Source organism: Phasianus colchicus, chromosome 20 (genome assembly GCF_987193195.1).
Source record: "Phasianus colchicus chromosome 20, bPhaCol1.hap1.1, whole genome shotgun sequence".
Lineage (NCBI taxonomy): Eukaryota > Metazoa > Chordata > Aves > Galliformes > Phasianidae > Phasianus > Phasianus colchicus.
Genome location: NC_143455.1, coordinates 3,209,129 through 3,234,292, shown reverse-complemented (window position 1 = coordinate 3,234,292; position 25,164 = coordinate 3,209,129). Strand labels below are relative to the sequence as shown.

Sequence of the window (25,164 nt, the reverse complement as noted above, 5' to 3'; positions counted from 1 at the left end):
TCAGCTAATGGTGGTGGCTGTTAAAAAAGACTGTTTTGTAGCTGAGGATTTGCTCTATTTGATAGTGTTATTGTGCTTTTTGTATCTGTCGTAGTTTCCATGGAAATAAATAAGAGGCATTATTTTCAGAGCAGCCTACATATTTAAGAGGGCTCATTCTGCAGAGAAGCTGAACCTGCATCCCTACCTGGAGGAAGCTGTGGCTCAGCCTTGTGTACCCTAAAAGTAGCCTGGGATATTGTCCCTTGGACTTGGACCCCATACAAACTCTGTAGGGTGAAGTTTCCAGCTGCTCAAGTGTCTTATTGATGATGGGAACCACGTGCCTGAATCCCCACTGCTCTTATTTCTGAGGGAATCTGGAGACCTGGCGAGGCAGCCCTGCTGCCCTTCATGTGCTTTTCCTCTCCCTTTCAGCCCTAGGTCCTGCAGCAGGAAGGTGTTGGCTTCCTCCCCAGCCACATCTTTAGTGCCAGCCCAGCTCTTCATTTTCCTCCGTCCACTTGATGCTCTCAGATAGAGCATCCTGTAAATCATATTTAAAAATACATTAGTGTAATGTTTCTGGAGTTGATATTAAGTGAGCTTTGGGGCCCCTGCTGGCTCCAAATTCCCTTGCCTCAGACTAATTTACAGTATATTTCACCAGGACAAGCATTTCCATACCCACAGACCCGCCCCGATCCTTTTTTCTCTCTCTCTTTCTCTTTTTGTTCTATTATTCAGCTGTTTTTAGAGGGTGATTGATGGCTTCTGATGTCGATGAAAGATTGCTTCTCTGTGTTCCCACCTACCACCGTAAAAGAGGAGGGAAAGAATAGAAAGGAAATACATTCTATGGGGTGGGCAAAAGCTGATCCCGCTCTGTGCTGGTTCCCTTTGGGACATGCTTATCCCAGTGGGACACAGTGTTCAGCAGGTGCAGCACTTGGGGTTTGGTGCTTTGTTTGCTGCTGTGCAGTGCTGAATTAGTGGGAATTGGCTGTGCCCCAGCGTCAGGAGCTGGGGATGGCCAGGGGCTGCAGGGCATGTGTGCCAGTTGCCTAGGTTGTGTTGCTGGGCATTGCTTGCATCCAGGAAAGCTGTTTCAGCAAAAAAAACTCACAGCAATTTGGCTAGGGAGACAAGAATTCCCCCTCTGACGTGTGCGAGTGAGGATTCAGCAGCCCAAATCTGGCTGGAAATGCTAAAAGCTTAGGAGAGGTAATAAAATAACACTACTTAGCATTTCTGTAGCCTCCATAGAATGGTTTCAAAGCACTTTGCAAACGGTGCTGCCCTGAGTCTTGCAATTCCTTGTGGGATGGGATGGAAATTCATCAGGACTCAGTGCTGCTGTGAGCAGCCTGCAGCAGGATGGGGATGGAGCTGCGTTCCCCTTTTCCAAATGAAAGTTCTGCTCTCCTGTGAGGCAGAGAGCAGTTTTGCTTTTGAAAATGGAGGCTGATCTTCAGCAGTAAGTATTAACTGCTCTGTCAGATGCTCAGATCACACATCTGGGCAGTGCAATTAAAGGCATCTCTTTAAAGCAAATGAGATATTGGTGTATGGTCCCAAGACCGAAACCTTGTGTTTGCAGAATGTACTTGTAATTTGGTGACGGTAATTGGCTCTGAGAGTAAAGAGATTTTAGGCAATAATGGTGGTTCCTGTCTCTCATCCTTTCATCCTTCTTGCCTATGCGTTATTTAGGGAAAATACTTTCTTTAATATATACGAAAATTATGGTCAGTTTGATTTCCTCATGGTTTTCTTGACCACTCTTCTGTAAGATATTTTTTATTTTTTGGGTAAAAGTGGAGCAGATCTTTGGCTTGGTGGAAGGAGACCACAGCCCATGGCAGAGGTCCTTTGGCAGGGATGTTTCAGAGCATGGTGTGCCTGGACAAGCAGACCTTGCTAGGACCTCTCATGCTTCTTCCCGACCTCATCTCACTTCTCCTGCCCTGCTGAACTGGAATCAATTCCAAAATACTGCAAGAAATGGTAAGTTGCTGCAGTCTGGTGAGGGGGCAGAAGAAGGTCTGCCATTCAAGAGGCTCTCTGGAGACAGAAAGCTGTTCAAAGAGCCCCGTTCCCTCCTGGAGGTTGAGTGGGACCCAAAGGCCTCTGCTTTTCTTGGTTTCCTCTGGAAGTGATTGACTTTGAGTGAGCAATTGCTGCAGAGCCTGCAGCTCAATCCTGAAGTTTATGCATTGTGTGAGTAACCTTGAGATAGGGATAACTTCTCACCTCTACCCGACCATGACTGTGCATCTCAAGTGCACAGGAGCCCTTTGTTTGAGGTTTTTGGAGCCAGGGAGGTGTATTTAAGCCTCCAGTCATGAACTGACACTAAACATAATGTGCCTGGAAGGCAGCTCCTTCATTTCATCTATGGATAAGTATTGATGAATGGAAGTAAAAATGTGGAATGTATCGAATGGTTCTGTTGAATTGGTACCAAACCGTCAGCAGGTTGGCTTGGCCTTCTTTGCTAAAGTAAAACAGTTGTTTGAGGGAAAAGGACCTGTGGGTATTGATAGGTGAGTGATGGACTGAGCAAAATCAAGTGTGTTCATGTATTGTGAAACTGTCAACAGATGCACAATTGGTTTGGACTTCTGAAACACCATGGAGATGAGGAATGCTGCATCATGGACGTTATATGTGGTCAGGCTGTGGCAGGTAAGGATGTGCTGTCAGGGATAAGAGGGGATATCAACTGTGTGTTAGGAGGTTAATGAGGTACTGCAGCACGTGTCTCCTGGATGGCCATAGCATCAGGCTGAACAGCCTCTGATCCTTCAACCATTCTTCACAGCAGAGGTGCTCCAGCCCTCTGAGCATCCTCATGTCCTCCTCTGGATCCCCTCCAGCACCTCCACAACCTTCTTGTATAGCCGGCTTCTGGGGGAGGAGTGTTGATGGAGTTTCTTGAAATGTTTGGTTTCAGTCCATAGTTAAGAAACCGCCTCCTTTTTTTTTTTTTTTTTTGTGACATTTTAAATTGCAATCAGTTCAGGTCTCATAATACCTATTGGTTTTGGTCTCTGAGCTCTCAGACTGGAGGGCTGGTGGGTAAAAAGGGATTATTGAGGGACGGTTTGCATGAGTTCCACATGTTGATATTTTTAATCCTTTGCGTCAGCTAACAGAATAAAAAAAAAAGGGGGAAGAAAAACAATTTACATGAGCAAATACTGGAACTATATCCGATCCCATTATTTTAAAACATCTCTCGGGAATACAGTGCTTTCTGTAAGAGGCAGGGTGTCTGGCTTCATAAACCCTGCTAAATTACAGCTTCACAACAGCCTCCAGCAGCTGTCCTGGTTCCTTAATTTTATTTTATTTTATTTACGCTGAGAATTAACAAAATACAAAAGGCCCACTTGGAAGGCAGAGCTCTGGGTGAATCCCAGCCCGTGGGGATGGGCACCTTACTATGCCTGGGGAAGGGCTGACAGCAGCCAGCCCCACGGAGCAATGGGATCAGGGAAGGGGGGATTTGTGAGAGCAGCTTTAACATGCACAGATGTCTGTTTGCATCCAGTGGAAACCAGTGGTGATGGTGCTAATGATAAAAAGAAAGCTAGGTTTAGAAATAGTGTAATGCTGTCGGCACAGGAGAAATGCAGAAGGGGGATTAATGCTGAAGAAGAGAAATGGTCATGCAAAACGCCTCTCTTCTGCCAGCAGGATTCTGCATTCCCTCAGCACTTACTGAGTTTTGTCTGGGAAAAAAGGCTTAGCCTCTTCTCAAGGGAAAGAGTAATGATGGGCCAGCACTGGGAGGCTTGCAGTGTGTGTTCCAGCTCAATAAGTACCAGGGCTGGCTCATGGCTTCATTGGGGATGAAAGGCAAAAGAGCTGTACAAGACGTGCAGGCGTCTTCAGCTACTCCTCAGCAATCTGTAAAAGCTAAGCCTTTAAAAGATGCATCTTGTCTGCATGGCGATATGAAGTCATTTAGAAACTTCAGGAGATTTCTAGCACATCTCTAGCACTGCTTTGCTTCATAGTTAGGCTTTTACCTGTGTCTTTATCTGGAGTTTTCACCCCACCTGCCCACGTGCTAAGAGTCAACAGATCACTAAGGTTGGAAAAGACCTCTCAGATCCCCAAGTCCAAGCCCAGCCCACCCCCACCGTGCCCACTAACAGTGTCCCTCTGTGCCCCATGGTTCCAGAACACCTCAGGCATGGTGACTCCCCACCCCCCTGGGCAGCTGTGCCAATGCTAAGGGAGACTTCAGCCTTCATCGCTGCTGATGTTTGTTGCTTTTAATCTAACATATAAGTTCATCATGTTGAATATAGGGGTGAATTTGTCATGAAAAAGCATGACTGGTTGTCCAAGAAATAGAAAAGCTTGATCTCTTCTGAATGCTGTATTAAAGTGTATGAGTTCAAACTTCCCTCAAGGTCTGTGTGCTCTGTCCTGCTTTGCTTGTCATTAACAGTATAATTAACTTGTTCAGAGGCTTACATTTTCCCTGTGTGCTCACTGCCCACAGTCCTTTTATGCATTCTGTTGTATTTAGCACCAGCAGCAGAGTTTTTCAGCAAATCACTGATGTTGGAAAACACATCCTAAGAGCAGCTCCAGTAACTGGCTGTGAGCAGTAATTGATTGCTGTGGGTCTCTGATGCTCGTAAGCATTTAGTCACTCACACTGTGCTTCTTTGAATCAATATCCTCCTTTGGTCTGTAGCCTAATAGAATTGCTTAATGGATGAAATTTTGTTTGTGTTTCATCCAATTTGGTTTTTTTTTTTTTTCTCCTTCTCTTTTGATAGATTTCCTCCATCAAAAAAACTACTTTCATGCACTTGTCATGTACCTCTGACAATGCACATTGTTGTGTTTTCCCAGATGTTTTAGGGTGTTTGTATCCATTATTATGACCTGACCTGGGATAAATATGAGATAAACATGCATAAAGGCAGAGCCAGGTGGAAGCCAGCAGCTGCTGCTGGGGCTGTGGGGCAGGTGGATGTGGGATGCAGGGCAACTGCTGAGTTACCTCTCCTCACAGTGTCTGTATGGTGCCCAAACTGTGCTGTTATGGGGTGTGATGGGCTTGGGCAGCCCTACATGACATCAGGCTGTTCTTCATAGCAGGTACTTTACAGCAGAGCCCCATAGCCCTGCAGAGCACTGAGAGCATCCAGCTTGTGGGGCAGGTAAGGTTGTTTGCGTAGGTGCTGGAGGAGAAGGGCAGATGTGATGCTCAGCAAGCTGGGTTTGGAGGAAATGAGAAAAAGACAAGTGTTAAGGCCTTGTCAATGGCTGTGTTTGGTGAAAAGGAGCCCAAGGGCTGGATTCTGCTGACGTGGGGGTCGGATACCTGTGCACAAACGTGGATGTTCAGGCATGAAGAGGTTAACCTGCCTGCTCTTGTTCTGCCCTGCCTCTCCCTTCAGAAGGAGAATTGCCTATAAAGTTATTTTTAGATGCCTTGTGAGCAAGTTCTGTGGGAAGACAACCAGCCAGCAGCCCCCGGCGAGCTGCTAAGCCCACCCCTCTCAGCTTACAGCACGCAATTAGCAGATAATCATACCAAAATCACAGACTCCAACAGGCTAATTTTATCACATGTGCTGACATCGGTAAGCTTGTTGAGAGTAAGTTGTGGGATGTTGGTTAAATGTGTTTCCTCACTTGTTTATGAGCTCGTGTCCCTGCACTTACTGTGTAAAAGCAAGATCAGATGCAGGTGCTGTCATTTAGCAGCCTCTGGTGTTTTGATCAGGTCGGATATGCCTAGCATTAAAACTGAGTTTTATTAAGATGTAGTCGCTGCTAATGGGAATTCTGATAACTCCGCTGTGTTTTGCTGCAGGGCAGGCATGGAGAGTGTTGGAGTTTTGATTCAGCAGTATATTCAAGCACGTGCTTTGAGGTGTGTGTGTTCAGATAACGTGTAATCATATAGTTACAAATGTAGATATAAAAGACTGTAAGTGCCTGCTGGAATTGGACTGTAATTTACCATAATCTTCATGGGACTTAAGCATGTACTCTCAAGCTTCATTTACACTTGTGAGCTTTGCTAATTTAGGGCCTTAGTAACTCCAGCAGTTCTCTTCAGGAAAGAAAAATACTGTGTGTCTGATGGTTGGGCTGAACAGACCTCAGGACCTGCATACCTCTTTCTTATTGATGTGATAAAATAAAGATACCTCTTAATAGAAAACACAGCCCAGAGTCATCCATCTGGGTACAATAAATCTGAGACAGGTAGATACGAGAAAAACAATCTCTGTTTCCTTCTGATATAGGAGGATTAAGTCGGCCAAGGTGATGGGGTCAGAAATAGGCTCAGTAACAGAACTCTTGGGGAAGGATGACCTGAGGAACGCGAGGAATGAAGCTGACCTGCTGGAGCCTGGTTTCTTACCCAGGGCTGCTTTTGGGCTTTGCTTTGGGCACAGACCAGCCAGGATCCTTTGGGTCGCAGTGCTGCCATTCAAATGGGTTTTTCTACTTGATGGCATTTCAAGCAGCTCTGGGCAGCTATGGGGTTGGCAACAGTCCTGTGGTGGCCAGAGGAAAGGTGAAGGGACCTGGGAGGTCTTTGCCATTGACAGCTATCTCTGAGTTTGCATCAGGATTCTTAGTGAGCAGCATCATCCATGAAAAAGCTGTCAGCTCCTGCCCAAACCTCCTCCCTGTGACCTTTTGGACCTGGCTTTCTAGAAGCAGACATTGTGAGGGTGAATTGGACTCCCTCAGATCTGAGTATAGGACAGAAGAGAACTTTGATGCTGCTTTTCACTTTTGGTGACAAAAAGTGTTTGTCAGTGAACTGGACAGACCTTGAGAATTTGCTCAAATTTGCATGGCTCTTGGCTGTGGGGCCTTGCACGTAGTGTCATCTGTGAATCCAGATCATTGTGGTTGTGTCTTTTGGCTATATAGGAAAGGAGTGAGAGAAGTAACAGTTCAAGCTGAAGCAATGAAAACCCAAAGTGACCCTTTGCTGGTAAGCCTGCAAATCAGTATTTGTCTAGGAGATAAACTTGATTCCCTTCTTCCCTCAGCAAAATGGAGGCTGCACGCATGGAGGAAACAGTGAAAGCAAGACAAAGCCACTGGGCCCCAGGCATATTCAAGTAGCTTGTCTGCCTGTCATATGGCAAACTAATTCAGTGGCAGAATGTGGCACCAGTGCCTCAAGCAGGGAAGCACTGGTTGTCCTTAGAGCTTGCATCAATGCAGTGCCATCCTGCAAATGGGAGATTCCAAGTCTGCTCCCATCCCAAGTCCCTACTTCCCTGCACATCCCTCTGAAGTTCACCTGAAAGCAGTCGGTGGCTGCTGCACTCAGGCAGTTTGGATTCATGAGTCTTGTCCAAGTTAGACATCAGTTTTGTTTTGTAGGAGCTGTTTGTTGCTCTTTAGAGAGAGAAAAAGCCCTTTTAGTGGAAGTGTCACCAGATCTGTGCTTGAGCAGATACTGACCAGTGAGACAGTTACTGGGCAGGGGGGCTGTCCCATAGCATTGTGTATGGCACCTCTTGCTACTTATTTGAACATCCAGACTTTTGTTTTGCTTGTCAACAAATGAATTTCTTGCATGGAAGAAGGAGGGAGATGGTAGGAGAGAGGCTCTCCCAGGCCAACGTGAGAGAAGAAGTTTGTTTCCATAGTGGTTTAGGGAGCAGCACATCCATTCCAGTGGAGTGCTTGTTTGGTTTGCAACTCAACCTGCATAGCATGGTGCAAGGAATTCACTGCCGTGCTTTGATGCTCAGAAGGTTCCCAATGAAAGAACCAGACTTGTTAGAATTTTTCCATCCAGATCTCTTTCTTGCTCAGTTTTTTTAAAGAATCGCTAATTACTAAAAATTATTCACCCTTTTGGCTTGGTTTCTAAGTCAGGCCTGAAAGCAGACAGAAACGTTACTGTTGGTCATTCAGATCCTGTTGGAAACCTCATGAGAAGCAGCTACTGAGCTTTCTGTGCTTAAGCACTGACAGATGGAAATGGAATCTGATGCTTTAGCTTTAATTGAGCACTCAAAGGCATGACAAGATCCAATGGCTGGAAACTGAAGCCAGAAAAATTCAAATTGGAAATAAGGTACAAATTTTTAACAGGGAGAGTAATTAACCTCTGGAACAGTTTACTGGGGTATGCGATGGATTCTCCATGGTTTGATCACTTCAAATCAAGAATGCGTGTCCTCCTTGGAATACCCTGTAGCTCAAACAGAAGTTAAAGGCCTTGAAACAGACTGTTCTGATTGCAGTTGTGTGAACTGAGCTATGCAGGAGGTCAGAGCATTACATCTGAAGAGATAAGAATCTGTGAATCTGAATGCAAACGTGATCTCTTGTTTCCAAATTTTGCATTTAAACTTAATCTGGACCCAATCTTCGTTCTGCTCCCAGAATGGAGTGAGTTTTCTATGTAGTAATTTGGGGAGTTGAATGCAATCCTCACTTCTCAACCCGGGGCTGTCTATGGGCATTGTAGTGGAGATGGGGCAGAGCCTGAAGGTCAGGCAGCACAGAGTGACCCTTCCTCAGCCCAGAGCTCAGGGCTGAGCCCCACTGTGGGGCTCTCTGCAGCTTCCCCAGTGGTGGAGGTGCTCCTCTCCATGTCCTCCTGGTTCCAGGAACGCCCTTCTCCCCTGTTTGTAATCACGGGGCTTTCCACATCCTTAGAGGTAAATTTATCTGTGCCATGTGGCCCCTACGCTCTCCAGACTTAATTAGCAGTGTCACAAAGGCTGAAACACGAAGTGCATCATTAAGAAGGTTAGAAAAAAGTACAGCATCTCCTCCTTGCTGAGGTCACACGTGCTGTTTCCCTGATTTTGCTGCTTAATGGCTGTAGGGACCGGTGTCTCAGCTGTGGGGACTGGATGCTGTTGCCAAGAAAAACTGGCAAGAGAGGAGGTGGGAGAGGTCCATTAATTGGCTCCAAGTACCAGTTCCTCTAGAGGGGCTTTTCTTAACAGAGAGGAACTGTTCAGCACCGCAGGGGCAAAGCATACCTGCAGAGCAAATGGCTTTTCTGAGTCTGAAGACATCTACAGACCGTGGTAATAACGCAGTAGAAATATCAGGGCTTGATTTTAAGGGACACCTGAGAATGCAAAGGAATTGCTCTTTATTAAAAAGCCCAGACCAGAGCCTCTCTTGGTGCATATTGAATGCAGATTCTTTGTCAAGGATCCTTTGCTGGAGTGGGGAGGAGGGAGAAGAAGAGGAGGAGGAGATGGGGAGGGCATTAACCCTTAAGGACCTTCCCTGCAAAGCTCTGCTCTGCAGAGCAGTCCTGACCAGAGGAGCTGCTCCTCCATAAGGTGCAAATGCTGTGTCTGTGCCTCTGCAGAGGGCTGTTTGTCTCTCTGTTTCACCCTATTAGAGTGGAGCATTCTGTAAATTGTGGGTTGGAGGGACAATGTACAAGGAGGCTTGACCTCTCTGGCTGAGCCTGACTGTGCAATCAGCCTGTGCCCCATCTACTGCTGCATGCAGAGATACTCTTTTTTTTTTTTTTTTGGATGCTAACCCTGTTGGATGAGCCTTTAGGTTTGGTTGAGGCACTGCCTGCACTGATGGGGCCGTGGAGCAGCCACCCCAAAACCTTTCCTCCAGACCCTATGGGCACGGTGCTGGGGATGCACTGGATGCACATATGGAGGTTTGACCTCCAGGTGTTTTGGTTTGAGTGCAAACTCAGGGATGGTTCCAGCACAGGTCCTGGTGGCGTTGTCCATTGCAACGTGTTTTCTGCTTATGGATCTCAGTCTTTGACCTGCACGGAGATGAAGAACCTTCCTTTTCCATTTCCATAGAGTCATAAAATCATTAAGGTGGGAAAGGCCACCGAGATCATTTCGTCCAACCACGAACCCATCAATCATCTTGTCCCCTGTGTATTTATTCTCCTTCAATCCATATATGACACCCCTTACCACTCTGGTACCATTCCTTGCTGCTGTTTTATACTCACTGCCATTCACATTTCATGTCTTCCACAGGGAAGAGCTTCCCATCTATCTGCCTTGGCTTTCTCTTGCCCTGCACACGTGGCTGCCTTCAGCTGCAGCCTGCAGGATTGTGGCTCTTCTGCGAGCCAGCAAATGGTCTTGAGCAGTTCCCAATTATCATTCACAAATTCCTGCTCAAATTCTTTCCCCCAATTGTTTTGCTTTGTAATTATTTTCAGCTTTGTTAAGCTGGCGCTTTAAATCATCAAGTAGATACATTACTCGTTTGGGTTTTATTCTATTTGCACATAACAAATGTAATCAAATCAGTCCCTTGTACCTAAGCTGCTACTATATTTTTACATCCTGTCATCAGTTCCCCTTGATCTGTAAAAATGAGGCCCAATATAGAATTTCTTCTATGTTAGATGCGATTGTTTCTGTGTCTGGATATTTTCAAGTGTAATTTTAGGAATTCCGAGCACATTTTTAGTATTTGCAGTACAAGGCTCCAACATATGGCTTTCAAAATGAAATCCCCATAGAAATGCAGTTCTCTTTCTTGAATGATATAATTAAGTTTACAATAGATCAGTGCTACATGAAAACGGTCGTGCTGGTAATATTGTACAGCATTCTGAAGAGTTCAACAAATATTTCTGCTTCTTAGGAGAAGAGGTGAGATTGTGTGAGTAGGTCTTATAACAAGAAAGGACCCTTTATACAGAAAGAATATTATGTAGTAGCTCGTAATTAGAGATAATGAATACCAGCAGGTTACGCCTGTGTGGAAGAAGTTTACTTTAGTGCTATTATTTTTTAAGGGATAAACAAAGTGGCACAAATAACTACAGATTTTTCTGCCTGACATTAATCCTAGACAAAATAATGGAATTGCTGATAGTACATGTAATTAGTAAAGAATTAGAGGGATTAATGTAAGTAGTGTCAGTCAACATGGGCTTATAGAATATGGTGCTTGTCTAATTAGATTTTTTTTTTTTTTCCAGGAAGATTACAAGTTGTGTTGATAAATGTAATAATAGTGAGGTCATTGGCTTCCATGAGCCATGGGTTTGGTGGACCGGCCTGGGGCTGAGCCTGCTCTGAGCAGCTGGGTGACCTCATTGCAGCCCACATTACTCTGAGCTCCTTTGAAAGTGTTGTCTTGGCTCCAAGTAACTTTTTATGTAAAACACAAATGATAGAAAACCAATTAGGCACTTCTGGAATGGGTAAAAAACTGCTGTCATCTCCGATTTTAAATGGGAATTCATCAGTGGGCAGACATGTTTCTAATTGAGCCCAGGAGTTATCGCTGATCCGTCTTTGAGGTGAGGTCAAAATATGAAGAAGAGATAAATAAATTAAAGGACAGATCACCAGTGCAGAGTGATTTACATTCCATTAGTAACCTGGATGAAAACAGGCAGCGTGTTCTCATAGAGCCCATGTAGATCTGGGCCATATCTGGGGGATCAATGACTCGAGATTTGTGAGAACCCTCAGCCAAGGAGCAGCCCTGCATGGGAGAGTGGCAAAAAAGAGAGAGAAATGTTTTCTTTGGCCACACGAAAGGAGGAATATTGGAGACAAGGAGGAAGGTGCTCCTCCTGCAGTTTCCAATTGGGACTTTGGTAGTTTGAGGGAGATGTTGATAAATTGGAGAGAACTGAGAGAAGGGTTTTAGGGATTATTGAGTTACGGGAAAGCACGTCTTCCTCTGGAGGCGGAAGGTTCGGGTTGTCTGATGAGGGAAGGTGGCAGTGAGGGTTGAACACTGCTGGAGGGACGCATGGAAACATGCAGGCGGACTTCAGCTCAGCACACAAACGTAATAGGATCCAGCAGAGGGATGCTGAAGGTAGGGGCGTTCAGACTAGAAATAAAACATGTTTTCAGCAGTGGGAGCAGCAGGGCCACTTAACAGCGCACCAAGAAACACGAAGCTTTCCATTTTGCTGGAAATTTTTACATGTTTTTCTTTTCCTAAAAATATCCACTCTCCTTTTAGGAGGAATTGTTTCTGGTAAGTCTTAAGCTTTGGGTTATCCTGGAGATCAGAAGTGGAAATCACAGCGATCTGTAATGGATTCATCCAACAGGCCCTGACACCAGGACCTCAAACCAACACCAGAGGCTGTCCCACAAAACCAGGCTGATCCAGAAGTGCCTTAGAAGCTTTAACCACTTCTTACCAGCTTGGGTGATGGCTTCTGAAAGAAACAGTGAAACAGGGACTGAGTGTTTTGCAGGCCTTGTTATTTATTAAAGCGTTCTAGATCCAGATTAATTCACTTAGCTTCGTATTGATTCCTTCACCTGCTTGGAAATGAGAAGTGCAAACACAGCTGCATGCTGGTGGCTGCCTCTCCTGGGAGCCCTACAGAAGTGATCCCCAATGGTTTGGGAAGCCGCTTAACTCAGTTTGGGGACTTATGGAGGTAAACTGACACAAATCCCACCAGTGTGGATGTTTCCAAATCGAGTTACGTGATTTTAAACCACTTGAGGCTTTATCCTTTTGCAGTCCAGCTGGTTGCAGCGGCTGGGGGCTCCCGCAGCACATCTGCCTGCACAGCTAAGCTGGATTATTTATTTATTATATGGGGAGTTTATATGTTTATTATACGCGGAGATTTTTCATTTATTATATAAATGGATTTGTCCCCTGTCCACTCACAGTGCTATCTGGAGATGGGGATGCTCTCTACCAACGAAGGGGACACCTGAACCCAGGTGCACTGCTCAGAAGGTAAAGCCAGGAGGGATGCAGCCCTGCTCAGATGTGTGCTGTGTCCCACCTCTATGTAGCTGTTAATTTAGGTCTTGATTTGGACCTGCAAGTCCCATTGTATTTCTAGGCTCCTGAATGTGTTGAAGGACTCATGTAGACACTTAGAAACAGTAGGGGAAAAACCAGGAGTGTGTGAGTGAATGGGATTAACAGGTCATGGTTGTTCACAGATCCTTCTCTTAAATATAATGAGTTCATTACAATATACCCATGGTACAGAACTTCTATAAACAAGCATTAAAGCCTGTCTACTCAGACTCCTTAAAGTCCAGATCTTGGAGGGGAAAAAAGATTTGTGACAGAAAAAAAAAAGCAATTAGAGCTAAATGGCAAAACGGGGAGTTCATTTGTAGTGAGAAAAAAACTCCTTTTAGTTTTTTTCTATTAACTTTTGTAAGAAAACACTTTTCCATACTTGTCAGGCTTGACAGTTAAAGTTAATGGTGTTAAAAAACAGAGTACCGAAAAATGTTCCCTTCAGCGTAAAAGATTTATTCAATGAGAATTTGCCTGAAAAATTATTTTGTCCAACAGGACTGGCTTTGCCTAGCGCTTGGAACAAAGGTCTTTGCTGTGTTATGGTCATGAGGACGGCCCCAGATTCATGATTTTCCAATTAAGATGCCATGACCTATTTTCTCGTATCGACGACCTGCTGTTGACCCCTTTTTAAAAGCAGTGCCACCCTTCCAATGATTTTTTTTTGTCAGTTTCAGGAAAAGCACGCTGATTTCCTTTCTGCCTGGAGTGAAGCTTGGTGTGCATGGGGATGCTCAGAGACAGGATTTGTGAGTTACCTGCACAGAGTGGCACAACGTTGAAGGAAGGGGGTTTTTCACACCCAGAGGGTGGTGAGGCACTGGAACAGGTTGCCCAAGGAGTTGTGGATGCCCATCCCTGCAGGCATTCAAGGCCAGGCTGGATGTGGCTCTGGGCAGCCTGGGCTGCTGGTTGGTGACCTGCACATAGCAGGGGGTTGGAACTGGATGAGCACTGTGGTCCTTTTCAACTCAGGCTGTTCTGTGATTCATGGCTGCCCACCTAACCAAGAGGCATGAAACTTCCTGAGCTGACAGCCTCCTTACTCACCTCAGGACTTAAATACTGAAGTAGATATCACCTCACTGCATGGTTTCCTGGAGTTAGGCTTGCCTGTGGGTTTTGTCCTGGCTGTGGCCCATATCCAAAAGCCGAGGCCTGTGAAATGTCAGCCCGTTACCCCTTTATTCACCCTGCTGATTTAGTGCTGCTTTTTATAATCTGGAGAGATTTAGTGTGCATTAAACACTTTGACCTCTCCAAATCTCTAAATTCTACCCATTGAAAGTAGATGTAAATACTTGTAAATACAAAGTTAGTATAGATTGGCAGGGCTCCACTGGCCTCCAATCTGGTTGGCACCGTTTGGGAACCCAGCCTGGTGCTTCGAATAAATCCATCAGGACTTACTCCAGAGAGGTAGAGATTTAAAGCCAGCAGTGTTAAAGAGCTGGTTTGGAGCTCACCCATGTCAGAAATTGTATATGTCTCAGCTGAAACCAAGACACTGTGCTACCATGGAGTAAGCTTTCATTGTGTGTCTTTTTCAGAAGAAAGGCAAAGGCATCCCGAATCCTTCGTGCTCCCTGGGAACACACAAGCACAACTGCTCTCTGTCACAATCAGTTCTGGGATTGCTGCTCCCTCCCATTTTTCCCATGGTGGATTCCAGTCTGACCACAAACTGCAGATCTTGTTCTGGTTATTGGTTGCAGGATGACCAAGAGTCCTGAGGAGGGCTCCTTGCTGCAGGATGGTCCTCGCTGCCCAGTGTGCAGGTAGGGGATGCTGCCAAACACCTGCTACTCTTTTGCCCAGGTCTTTTGCTCTCTTCCCAGCTGTGCTCTGGCTCCTGTTGCATCCTCCTGTTGCCAGGGTGATGGCACTGATGTGGCTGCAGATTGCTCTTAGGTTAGGAAAGGGGTGCAAACAGAGTAGATCATGCTGTTCCCTGCAGAACATCTGGGAATGCAATGTGTGCTTGGCTTGAAAGCTTCCTACTGATGTTTGGTAATCCTTCAGTAAATCAAGTCCTGAAAGATACCCCTATGTCCCCAGTGCTATTGAAGGGAAGCAATATCTGGCAGCTTTGGGAGCTGTAGAGCTTAGGAATGGGCGTTTGCCTCTAAGTGGAGCAGAGCTGGAGCCTTCAGCCTTCCTATGCCTCTTTGGAGATGCTGTAATGGTGCTGCTGGGATGGATTCTGGGATCTGCACCAGAGCCACAGCAGATTAGACCAAGGGAAGAATGGTGATTATGTCCGCCTTCTTCACCTCTGTCCAAAAGAGGCTTTGCTAATGTTACAGCTGAGTCACATTTCCCTGACCTGGGAGATGAGTTTGTTTTTCCTGGAGAAAATTCAGCATTCCTCACATTGTGAGTTCTGAGGAGCCACACTTACCAGTGTGAGAGCCTGGGGAGAGCGAGGAGCAGTGAGATCTGTGTGGATAAAGCCATTACATCGTCCCATCGACACGTGCTTCCTGGAGGGAGGTGGAAGATTAGCAGATGGACGGAGGATTTGAGCAAAACTGCTCTCAGTGTGGTTCCAAAACGGTTCCTAAATCCACCTTTAGATCCTGTATGAAGGAAACCTGATTTCTGTTGGCACTGAAAACTGCATCTTTGGATTGCAAGTGCTTCTGGTGCAGAGTGCTTGAATGCCCAGAGATGGAGTCAGAGCCCAACTTTGTGCTGCTATAACTCAAAACCAGCCACCAGATGATCGTTTGCTGCAAGCTACTTTGTGCGTGGATGTTTTTGCTGGGATGAAGCCGTTCTAGCAAGATTGATTTCAAGCTCCCCTCCTACTTCTCATCTGCGCCAGTAGCCCTTAGGACAAATAAAACAAACCCCAAAATGAACTAAATTCCTTGCCTGCACAGAGCTTTCAATTCAGTTCAGTCTACAATTATGGATTTTGACTGATGGTTATTGTGCCTGACTGGGTATGGAGCCATCTGCCCTGGGCTGGGTTCCCATGCGCTGCCTTCAGATGGCCGTGCGGGCAAGGGGAGACCTGGCTGTTGGTTACACAGGAGTACCAAATAATGTTTTAAATGAGAGGAAACGATATTGTTATCTATTTGGAAGCAATGCTGTGATGCCCTGTGTGGAAAGGAAGAAGATGCCCAGTGTGTTTGTCTTCTTTTTATAACCTATTGTCTCATGTTGAAAGTAGAGGTGGTCTCGAAGGACTCCAAACTGCAGGGAATTCAGCTTTTTTTTTTTCCCCCTCCTAGAAATATGTTTGCTTTTAATGACATATTCATCTATAAAAGTTAAAAATAACATGCCTCATTAAGTTCAAAGCACTCTGGGACACCGTTTGCACTTTTTTGGCTGAAAAGTTGAAATTTCCCTCCAGTGAGGATTGCCTTTTCTGTTGGGCTTTGGGCTTGGTGTTCTGTCTGTCCCAGTTGTGCACGGCTGTGAAAGAGGCAGGGGAGCTTAGCAGCACTGTTCCCAAATGCTGGGTATCATGGAAGCTGAATTTATGTTTCCAGCTGTAGAGAAGTTGGTTGTGTCTGCTGTGCTTGTTAGGAGAGGAGTGAGCAATGCATGGCTGATAGGAACCAATCAGTTGGTCTGTACCTGGACTTTGCCAGCGGTTCATTTCATGAGAAGATGCTTCTACCTCATTCATAGAATCCTAAAATCATTAAGCTTGGAAAAGACCTCTAAGATCATCTCATATGCCATACGCCTGCTGCCAATATTGGCCAATAATACATGTTCCTAAGTCCTACATGTCCCTAAATCCCACATCTTCATGGTTCTTGAACAGCTCCAGGGACAGTGACTCCCTCACCTCCCTGGGCAGCCTGTGCCAAATGCATCACCACTCTCCTGGAGAAGTTTTTCCTAATCCAAATGAAACCTCCCCTGGTGCATCTTGAGGCCATTTCCTCTCATCCTGTCGCTGTTACATGGGAGAAGTGACTGACTCCTGCCTTGCCACAACCTCATCCTCATTGTATTGCAGACATCAGGAGAAAACCCCCTTCTCTTGTTTTGCTTTGGGAAGAGAGGGAATGGCTACAAATATGGCTTTCTACAAATAATGGCTTTATTAAATGTCTGTGGCACTTCACAGCATAATGCTGCCATTTGGTCCTCAGAACAGGCAGAAAGTGTCATTTCCTCTCTATATGATCTCATCCAGATTGTTGTTAGAACTGTATCTGAATAGGAAAAGAGATACTGTGCAGCCCAGCGTGTTGTGGCTTATAAATGGTGAGGCTGAACAAACGGCGTTGGATGTGCATGGTGCAGAAGTGAGGATGCCAGCAGCAGCATGTGAGGTGGGATGCCTGGGTGTCAGGCAGGGGAAAGATGATTAATGGAGCCAGTGTGGTTCCTACTGAGAGCAGCAAAGGCTGAGCTGCTGGGCTGCAGAAAGGGCTCGGGTTGCAGAGTGTGAGGTTGGAGATGGGAGGAGGTGAGGTTTTGTGTTCACAGTGGATGGGGAGGTCAGCAGCGAAGGAGAAGCATTGACCTGCTGCCACCTCTTGTCCCAGGAAAGGCTGAAAACATAGAGCAAGCAATGACATCTGAGAATGGGAAAGTCTGAATGATGCTGGTAGCAAATTCTGCTATGGCATCACACGTGTAATGTATCTAAGCAGGAGGTGGAACCCGTTGTGTTTAGTGTATGTTCAGCTAGCAAGAGACATCTGTCCTGAAAAGTACACTTTGTTCAGATTGCAAACACTCCTGAATGCTCAGTGGGCATTTAGATCCATTGCAGCCATCTTTATTCTTGGGATCCAGGCTCTGGTGTCCTGCCACACCATGCAGATCTTCCAGGTAAGAGCTGCTGCTTTTGTTGAGTTAACATGGGGAAGACAGCACCTGGTATGTTGAAACTGTGGGACGTGGAGTCAGGACAAGACCCCAACAGATGTTTTCATCCAGCTCCAGGTTGCTTTGTGCACAGCAGGTTGCTCCCAATAGTTCTTAGTTCATTGGCAGTTTCTGGGGAATATATTTTAAGGAGCTGCAACAGCCAACAAATTTGGTGTGTGCATGCCTTATTTTGAATGCTCTTGTGTGGTTCATTCCCGTGGACTTTGAAAATGGAGCATAGAAAAATGGGAATAAAAAGAGCCTCACTGGTTTGCTGCTCCAAACTGATGATACTAGGGAATCATACCTGCAGTACTGGGGCCTGAGGGTATTTTCTCTGTATGTCTTATTGCAGTGTGAAACTGCAATAAGGGTTGGACTTGTTGGAAAATGTCACATTCACTTACAAAGAAGGGCAGTGCTGAGCTAACCACATCAATTTAAATCCATCCTGTGGTTGCTGTCAAGACTCTTTGCTGTGTACAGCTGGACTCAAACTGGTCCAGGTGCTCTCACACTTACTGGGATACAATTGCATCCGTTGTCCAGTCTCCTGGTGATTGCTTTAAGAGAACCTCAGATGCAGTTCAGTGCATGTTACCTGTGAGCTGGACTGCAGGAAGAGGAACTGTGTGCAGTGCTGTGCCAGGAGAGGTTCAGGCTGGGCACTGGGAAAAAGTTCTTTACCTTTTTGGTGGTCAGTCACTGAAACGAGCATCCTTGGGAGGTGATCCATTCCCTAACCCTGTCCGTGTTCTCCTCCTCACCACTGGCTGCCCATGAACAAGACACTGAATTCTGTGAGGTTCCTTTGGTGAATTCACACTTTGGCTGAGGAGGAAAACACGTGGATCCACACAAAGCCCCGGCTGTTCCCTGTGCCATGGGGTCCTCCCCAACCGCTCCATGTGGCGTCAGATGACTTCCACAGCTTTTGCCAGATGGCAGGAGCTGAGGAAGGAAACCCCCCTTCCAGGCTGCTTCCTTCCAACCTGCACGTGCATTCTCACCACAGCACAACTCTTTAAATCAAAATACTTGTTGCATGTTCGGCTCGTGGTTCACTTTACCTTCTTGCTCAGCCAAACTCCAACGTGCTGCTGGTGAGCCATGCACGAGGGCTTGCAATCCTCTTGATCTTGATGAGGCTGTTTTGGATGGGGATATGAAAAGAGCTGAGATTGGAGACCCTGTGAGAGTAGGGAGCAGCATGGTACCCATCAGCATAAGGGAGAAGAAAAACACCATGTGGGTGTTGGGCACCCAAATTCCTGCTGTCCAGGAAGGCAGGTTAGATGAGTCAGGCTCCTTTTATGTGTCATGTACATGCCTTTAGTGGCTCCAGGGGATTTTTATCCCATTCAGAGCAAGTATTGTTCAGTTTGAAGGTAGGTGGACGAGAGCGTGTTTGGTGCTGGGTGTGGGTTTGATTGCTCAGCTGGGCCTCATTCTTCATTTATCTCTCAGTGTAGGTAGTTTGAGCTTTTTCCAGTTCAGACTGTCTCTGCTGCTGGTGGGATGGTGTGTGATCTAATTCCACCCTTTTAAGCCCTGACAGAATTCAAGATTGTTGAAGCTTCCTGCTGAAATGCAAGCTGCCTCTTTCCCTCCCATCTCCTTTATCCCATGAATTTGCCTTTCTCTCCATCTTTAATCCAAATGCAGACAAAAACTTCAGCCTTATGAACGTCCCTCCAGATTTTCATTTCCACTTGCTTCCGCTCTTCTCCAGTCCAGTTAGGAGCTGAGATTTCGTAGAACCTGAGGAAAGACTTTTCTTGTGGCTTTCCTACATGCCAGAGAGAAAGAAGTATGGAATATTTCTTGAGGACCTGGCTTCTGGGGGCATTTTCAGTCTTGTTCTCCAGGTCTTGCAGCCAAATTATCAAAATGTAGGTTCTAGAATTAGCCAACTTCTGGAAGTTTCCTTTCACAAATAACACATTCAGGTATCTGGGACTGCTCGTTTTCTTCTTTTTGAAGCTTATTTTTCTGTTACAGGTGCTTGTAAAACCACAGGCTGTGAGCATGGTATTAGCAAGCATTAGTGGAGCTTTTGTGTCATCTCCAGGGAAGAGCTGAGCACATTGAAGGCAGAAGACAGATGTCATTCAGAGGTTAAGTCACTCCTGGACATGTTCAGAGCTCGTAACTACAGCTGGGGTTGAAACTTTTTGTCCAAAACTTTTCTTTCATTTAAAACAAAAATAATAATAATAAAAAAAATTAATGAGATACAAATTTCTGTGGAATGTATCTGCTATTTTCTAAAACCATCCATGCTCCATCAGTAACTCGAAGCCAGAACATCATGGCTGAACAAAACTATTTACATTTGAAAGCTTTTCAGTTGAAAAGATGTATGTTTTGGAATTGAAAATCCTTTTTTATGGCTTTCATTTTTTATGGGAACACTGGAAAATTTCTGACTGGTAAGCTTTTTATTCTCAAAAGCCAAGTACTATTTTCTGAAACAGACGTTTCCACGTTTTTTTTTTTCTCATATATTTTTTCCTCCCTTTTGCTGCTCAGAGCATTTCCCTCCGTTGCTGAACTCCAAACCAAACGTGAGATACGAGCGTTGTGCTGTAAGTTGGGCCTGCTGAGCAATCAGCCCTGCTGACTGATTGCAGCCACAAAAATGGAAGCTGTTTGGAATCATAGAATGGTTAAGGTTGGAAAAGACCTCTAAGATCATCTAGTCCAACCATTCACCTGTGTGTACGTAGATATACACCACCAATACTGCCCACTAACTGCATCCCTCAGTACCACATCTCCATGTTTCTGGGTCTGGGCCTGTGCTGCTCTGCTCGACCTGGTGGGAGCGGGGCCAGCTCTCACTGTGATTTAATGAGTTTAATTAAACTGCTCTGTGTGGGAAAGGGATTGGTTGGAGGGGTTTACCATGGGGGTTGGTTGGTGATGCTTCTTGGCTCAGTTCTCTTGACCGTCGTGGTGTAGCACTCAGTCTGATGCAAGTGGGAAGGTGTGGCTTGAAATGTGTTATTTTGATGTCTTTGACACAACAGAATGTGCTCACCTTGCACAGCACAGCAATTTAGACTAATTCCAGTAAAAAAGAGATGGGCTGGTGCAAGCTGGCTGCCTGCAAGTGGAAAAACAGGCTCTGGAATCATAGAATCATACAATCATTAAGGTTGAAAAGATCACTAAGGCCCAACCATCAATCCCTCACCACCGTGCAGCTAAACCATGTCACTCAGTGCAACATTTACCCTTTTCTTGTATACCTCCAGGGATGGTGACTCCATACAACCCCAGGCAGCCTGTGCCAGTGCATCACCCTCTTTTTGAGAAGAAATTGTTCCTCATATCCAAACTGGCCCTTTCCTAGTGCAGCTTGAGGCCATCACCTCTCATCCCATCACCTCTCATCCCATCACTGTTACCTGGAAGCAGAGGCTGACCCCCACCTCATCACCACCTCCTGTCAGGGAGTTGTAGAGGGCAGTGAGCTCTCCCCTGAGCCTCCTTCTCTCCAAACTGACCCATCCCATCCCTCAGCTTCTCCCCATAAGACTTGTGCTCCAGACCCTGCACAGCTCCGTTGCCCTTTTGTTAACTTCTGGGGTCACAAAAGGTGTCAAACACAGCTGGAAAGTAGTGTGTGATGATGAGGTGGCACGGCTGCTTCCTTACATCTCAATGCTCGATGTTTTAAGCTTAATAATAGTATTCTAATGTATATTTTATGTGGAAAAAATATGTCACTTGTTTATCTACCTCTACAGCTTAAAATTCAGTATGGGAAATGTATTTTTTCTCTCTACCTCTGGACTTTTAGCTGTTCAATAATAATAGTTAGCGTTAAAAGTTCATAACATTTTATCTTTAATAGCAAGACTTTTACCTTGAATATGCTGGTAAAATTGCACATTTCATACCTGAGTACAATGCTAATGATGTTAGAAAATGCTAGCCCATCTTGAACCAAATTATACACTTCCCTCCAAACCTTTAGTTCGTTTCCTCTGCATCAGAGATGGCAAAAAAAGTAATATAAACACAGGAGAAACAGAAGAAAGAACAGGCAGAGATGTTGGAAGCAACATGAAGCAGGTACATTTGCGTGAAGTGTATTTTAGCTAGAGCAGATGAATGCATGTTAATTCTGTTGCTGCATTATCCCGGTGACTTGTTAGCATTATTCAAATCAGTCTTGTTTTGCTTATGGAAATATGGGTACAAGAAGGTGTCCTTGTGGGGAAGAGGAGCTCAGTGGGTAGGGGTGATCTCCCTGGCATGGAGCCCTCAGTAGGGCAGTGCTGAGCAGACAATGCAAGGAAAGCTTGACAAACGTCATTTGTTAGAGCAGAAACAGCAGAAAATCGAGGCCATGAAAAATATAAGACAATTCTTTATGCTTTGCAGGGATTTCCTGATGGGATATTTCAGGAGCCCTGCCACTGAGCCCTGGGGCCTGCAGTGGGATGGAGGGCTGAGGATGGGTTTGTTTAGAAGGTAAAATGTTTTGTCTAAATAGTGAAAAATGGTGAAGGACAGTATAGAATCTGTGCTGTCTCTATTGAGTCTTCATCCGTCATGAGCTGGGTTAAACAAATGCCTCCTTCATGACAGTGCTTGCACAGAGAGCTGTGCATGATGCTCCAGGATCTTCCCCAGTGGTCATGGAAGGAACATTTCCACCATCACTGTGAGAACCAGCAGCCACTGCCTCTATGTGGCAGGAGAGAAGTGTGTTTTAAAGAGCAATATTAATAATAATAGCAACATTAAAGTGTGGGGAAGGATTACAAAGGTAATTCAGAGATCTCGCTCACTAATGCAGGCTATTAACAAAAGATAATCACCTTTAAGTTAGTCACCTTTAGCCTCGGAGTAAAATAGAGGTACAGTTACTCAGTTCAGTACAAAAGGCATTTAAATAGAGATGGATGGACCTCCGGCTCTCTGTTCTTGCTTGGGAAACCAGCCAGGGCCAGGTTGTAAGGGGAGGAAAATGCGATGTTAAAAAGGGCTGCAATAAGTGCATAACTCCCAGTGTCCTCCTCCCCCTTTTCTCACTCCAGCCAAATGCATTCATTTGGAGCTGAGGGGAAAGGGGAAAAATAGGAGAAATGCATTGCAAAGCAGTTCTTCATGTTCTTTTCATGAGTAGCACATGGAGGCTGTGATGCTCCAGGCTGCCATAAGAAGTTGAGGTCTGTGCCCTACGTTACAGCACGTGTTTGTGGTGTTGGAAAGCACACAGCCAAATGGTGTCAGTGCTGCTGTCATGTCCCCATCACCTGGTGTTGGTGGCTGAGGAGCAGCCTCTAAGGGATGGAGTGTGGAAATGGTGATGTATCAGCAGAGGGAGGGCTCAGGAGTGAAGGAAATTTTTATCAGACGTGGCCTCAGGGCTTATTTTTATGCCAAGGAAACCTTTTGCTGCTGGAAACAGAAGCCTCATTCTTTGCAGCAGCTGCTTCATAATCCCCTCCCTTGTGTTTGCAGCCTGCATTCTTCCCTCAAAGTGGCCTGTGGTTGCTGGGGTGCAAGGGCTTATTTCTGTAGGGTTGCTTCTGCACGCTACCTTGCTGCTTAAAAGAGTCATTGGAGTTTTACACTGGGAAGGAGGAGAGGACAGGGACTCTGGAAGCTTGTGTGAGATGGCAGAAGTAACTTTGAAAGGTTTTTAGAGCATCACAGACAAGCGGTTGTAGCCCTTGGCAGTGCCACGTTGACTTACCAGCTCAGTCCAGCATGTCTCTAAAATGCCTGTTGCTTTTTGTTCCCGTAGGCAGAAGCCCTGTAGCTGAGACTCCCAAACCCTGCTCATTGCCTTAGCCTTGCTGCAGCAGGTAGCCAGGCAGCCAGCTGTGTGAGCCTATGGCGCGTGGCTCAGCACAACCTGTGCTCCAGAAGACGTCCAGGAGAGATTAGCAGGTATGAGAAATTACAAACAGAATCAAGTTTTTGGAAATGAAACGGACAGCTGTTGTGACAGGTATTGTTAGTGGCTGCTAATCCACTGAGCAGAGTGGAGAAGCCCCAGTCCAGCCCAGTATAGGGTGGAATAAATTCCCTGTCTCTGTTTTATGTCCTGTCTGTGCAAGTGAGGAGCCTTATGTGCTCATTCCTGCACTGTTCCCACGTGGCTGTGCCTGGATTGCTGCCTGCTCTGCCTTTATAAACAACATGGTAGGAGCTCAGAGTGTGATTATTCTCAGAGATAGTATCACCGTGTTAGCTCTGGTTACTCATTTTCCACTGCAGAGCTCACGTTCAGGTTCCTGCACTGGTGGCTTGTCTGGATCTAGCCTGCATGATGGGGCAGCCCCAAAATCTTGGTTTATAATGTAGTTTCTGGGTGCAAACCACTGTGACCCAGAGCACAGGCTTGTGTGAGAGCAGGACTGATGGGGGAGGGCTTCAGAAGAGATGGAAGGACATGAGACAATCTGCAAATGCCCACCAAGGGGCACCTTGTGTGGCAATGGGAGCTACCACTGATAGACCTCACCCTGCAGCGGTGAATGGAGAGCAGGAGGAGGTGAGGAGCAGCAACCAGGTTTTGCAGCTGGACACCTTGAGGGCAGTGCTGCCAGTTTGGGTTTCCTCTGTGTGTTTGAAGGCAGTGCTTCTGTGTGAGACACAGCATTGCTGGAAGCCAAGGAGGTGTGATGGAGGGCAGGGAGGGGCAGTGGACAGAGGGCTGGGCTGTCTCTGCCCACTGCCCAGCTCAGGAGGTCAGGGAGGGCTGTGCTATCTTGGGATTCCAGCAGCATCTGGAAATTCTCTGTTTGTCCATCAGCACCTGCACTGTCACAGAGGCTGAACAGAGAGGCTCTGGACAGAGAGGTAAACATTTAGGACCCAAACCCAGGATGACAATAACCAGGGCAGAAACATTTCCATCCCATTGTAGCCTGCTTTAGGCATTTGAAGCCAGAATTTCTCTCTAGGGTTAACAAGGGAGAGCTGCCTGTTCATGGCCCTTCACTTTGCCCCATTAAACCCTGCTCACACACTCTGCCTCTCTCTGCCCCCTCCTTCAACTCATGCTCAAGACTCCAGTGGTGAATATCTTGAAAAGGCAGACAAATCGGCTTTGTAAAAAGCAGATTAAATTGACAGTGCATTTGTTGCAGCACTTTGATATTAACCCTTGTGCTGGTCTTGGGCAACCTTCTTGCCCCAGCAACATGTTACAGTGGCGGTGGGATAGATGACATTGAGTTTGTGTTGGGTGCTGTGTTGGAGAGCCTTTGTTGCCCAGGAGGCTAAATCAGTACTGGAGTGGTTGTTGCCTTCCCTGGTGTGTGAAAACGAGGGGCTGGAGCCAGAGGTCTGGGATGCCTGGGGACTGTGTGGGGAACACATCCCACTTGAGAGCAGAATGGGTTCAGGGAAAGAAGAAAAGTGAAGCAGCTGAAAATCAAAAACTTCTCGTGTTTTGTTCATCTGAAGTCCTGAGTGATGTGTGAACTCTCTTTCAATAGAGAGTTCATGAAGGAAGGCATGTTACCATAGAAGTTACTCACGGGTTCTTGATCAGCTCCGACAAGCACAGCGCCTTCC

The 25,164-nt window shown here is 46.0% G+C and overlaps 1 long non-coding RNA gene across 2 annotated transcripts; it reads left to right on the top strand.

Moving 5' to 3' along the window:
* The first annotated feature begins 1,711 nt into the window (after positions 1-1,711).
* On the top strand, positions 1,712-19,791 carry LOC116232345 (uncharacterized). 2 transcript variants are annotated; one of them, XR_016459103.1, is made up of 6 exons: positions 1,712-1,986; positions 2,583-2,667; positions 12,618-12,687; positions 13,440-13,517; positions 14,319-14,546; positions 19,618-19,791. It is a non-coding gene; the product is annotated as an uncharacterized LOC116232345 (long non-coding RNA). The 2 variants fall into 2 exon arrangements; XR_016459102.1 differs by lacking the exon at positions 1,712-1,986 and having other exon boundaries at positions 2,001-2,667.
* Positions 19,792-25,164: the final 5,373 nt, after the last annotated feature.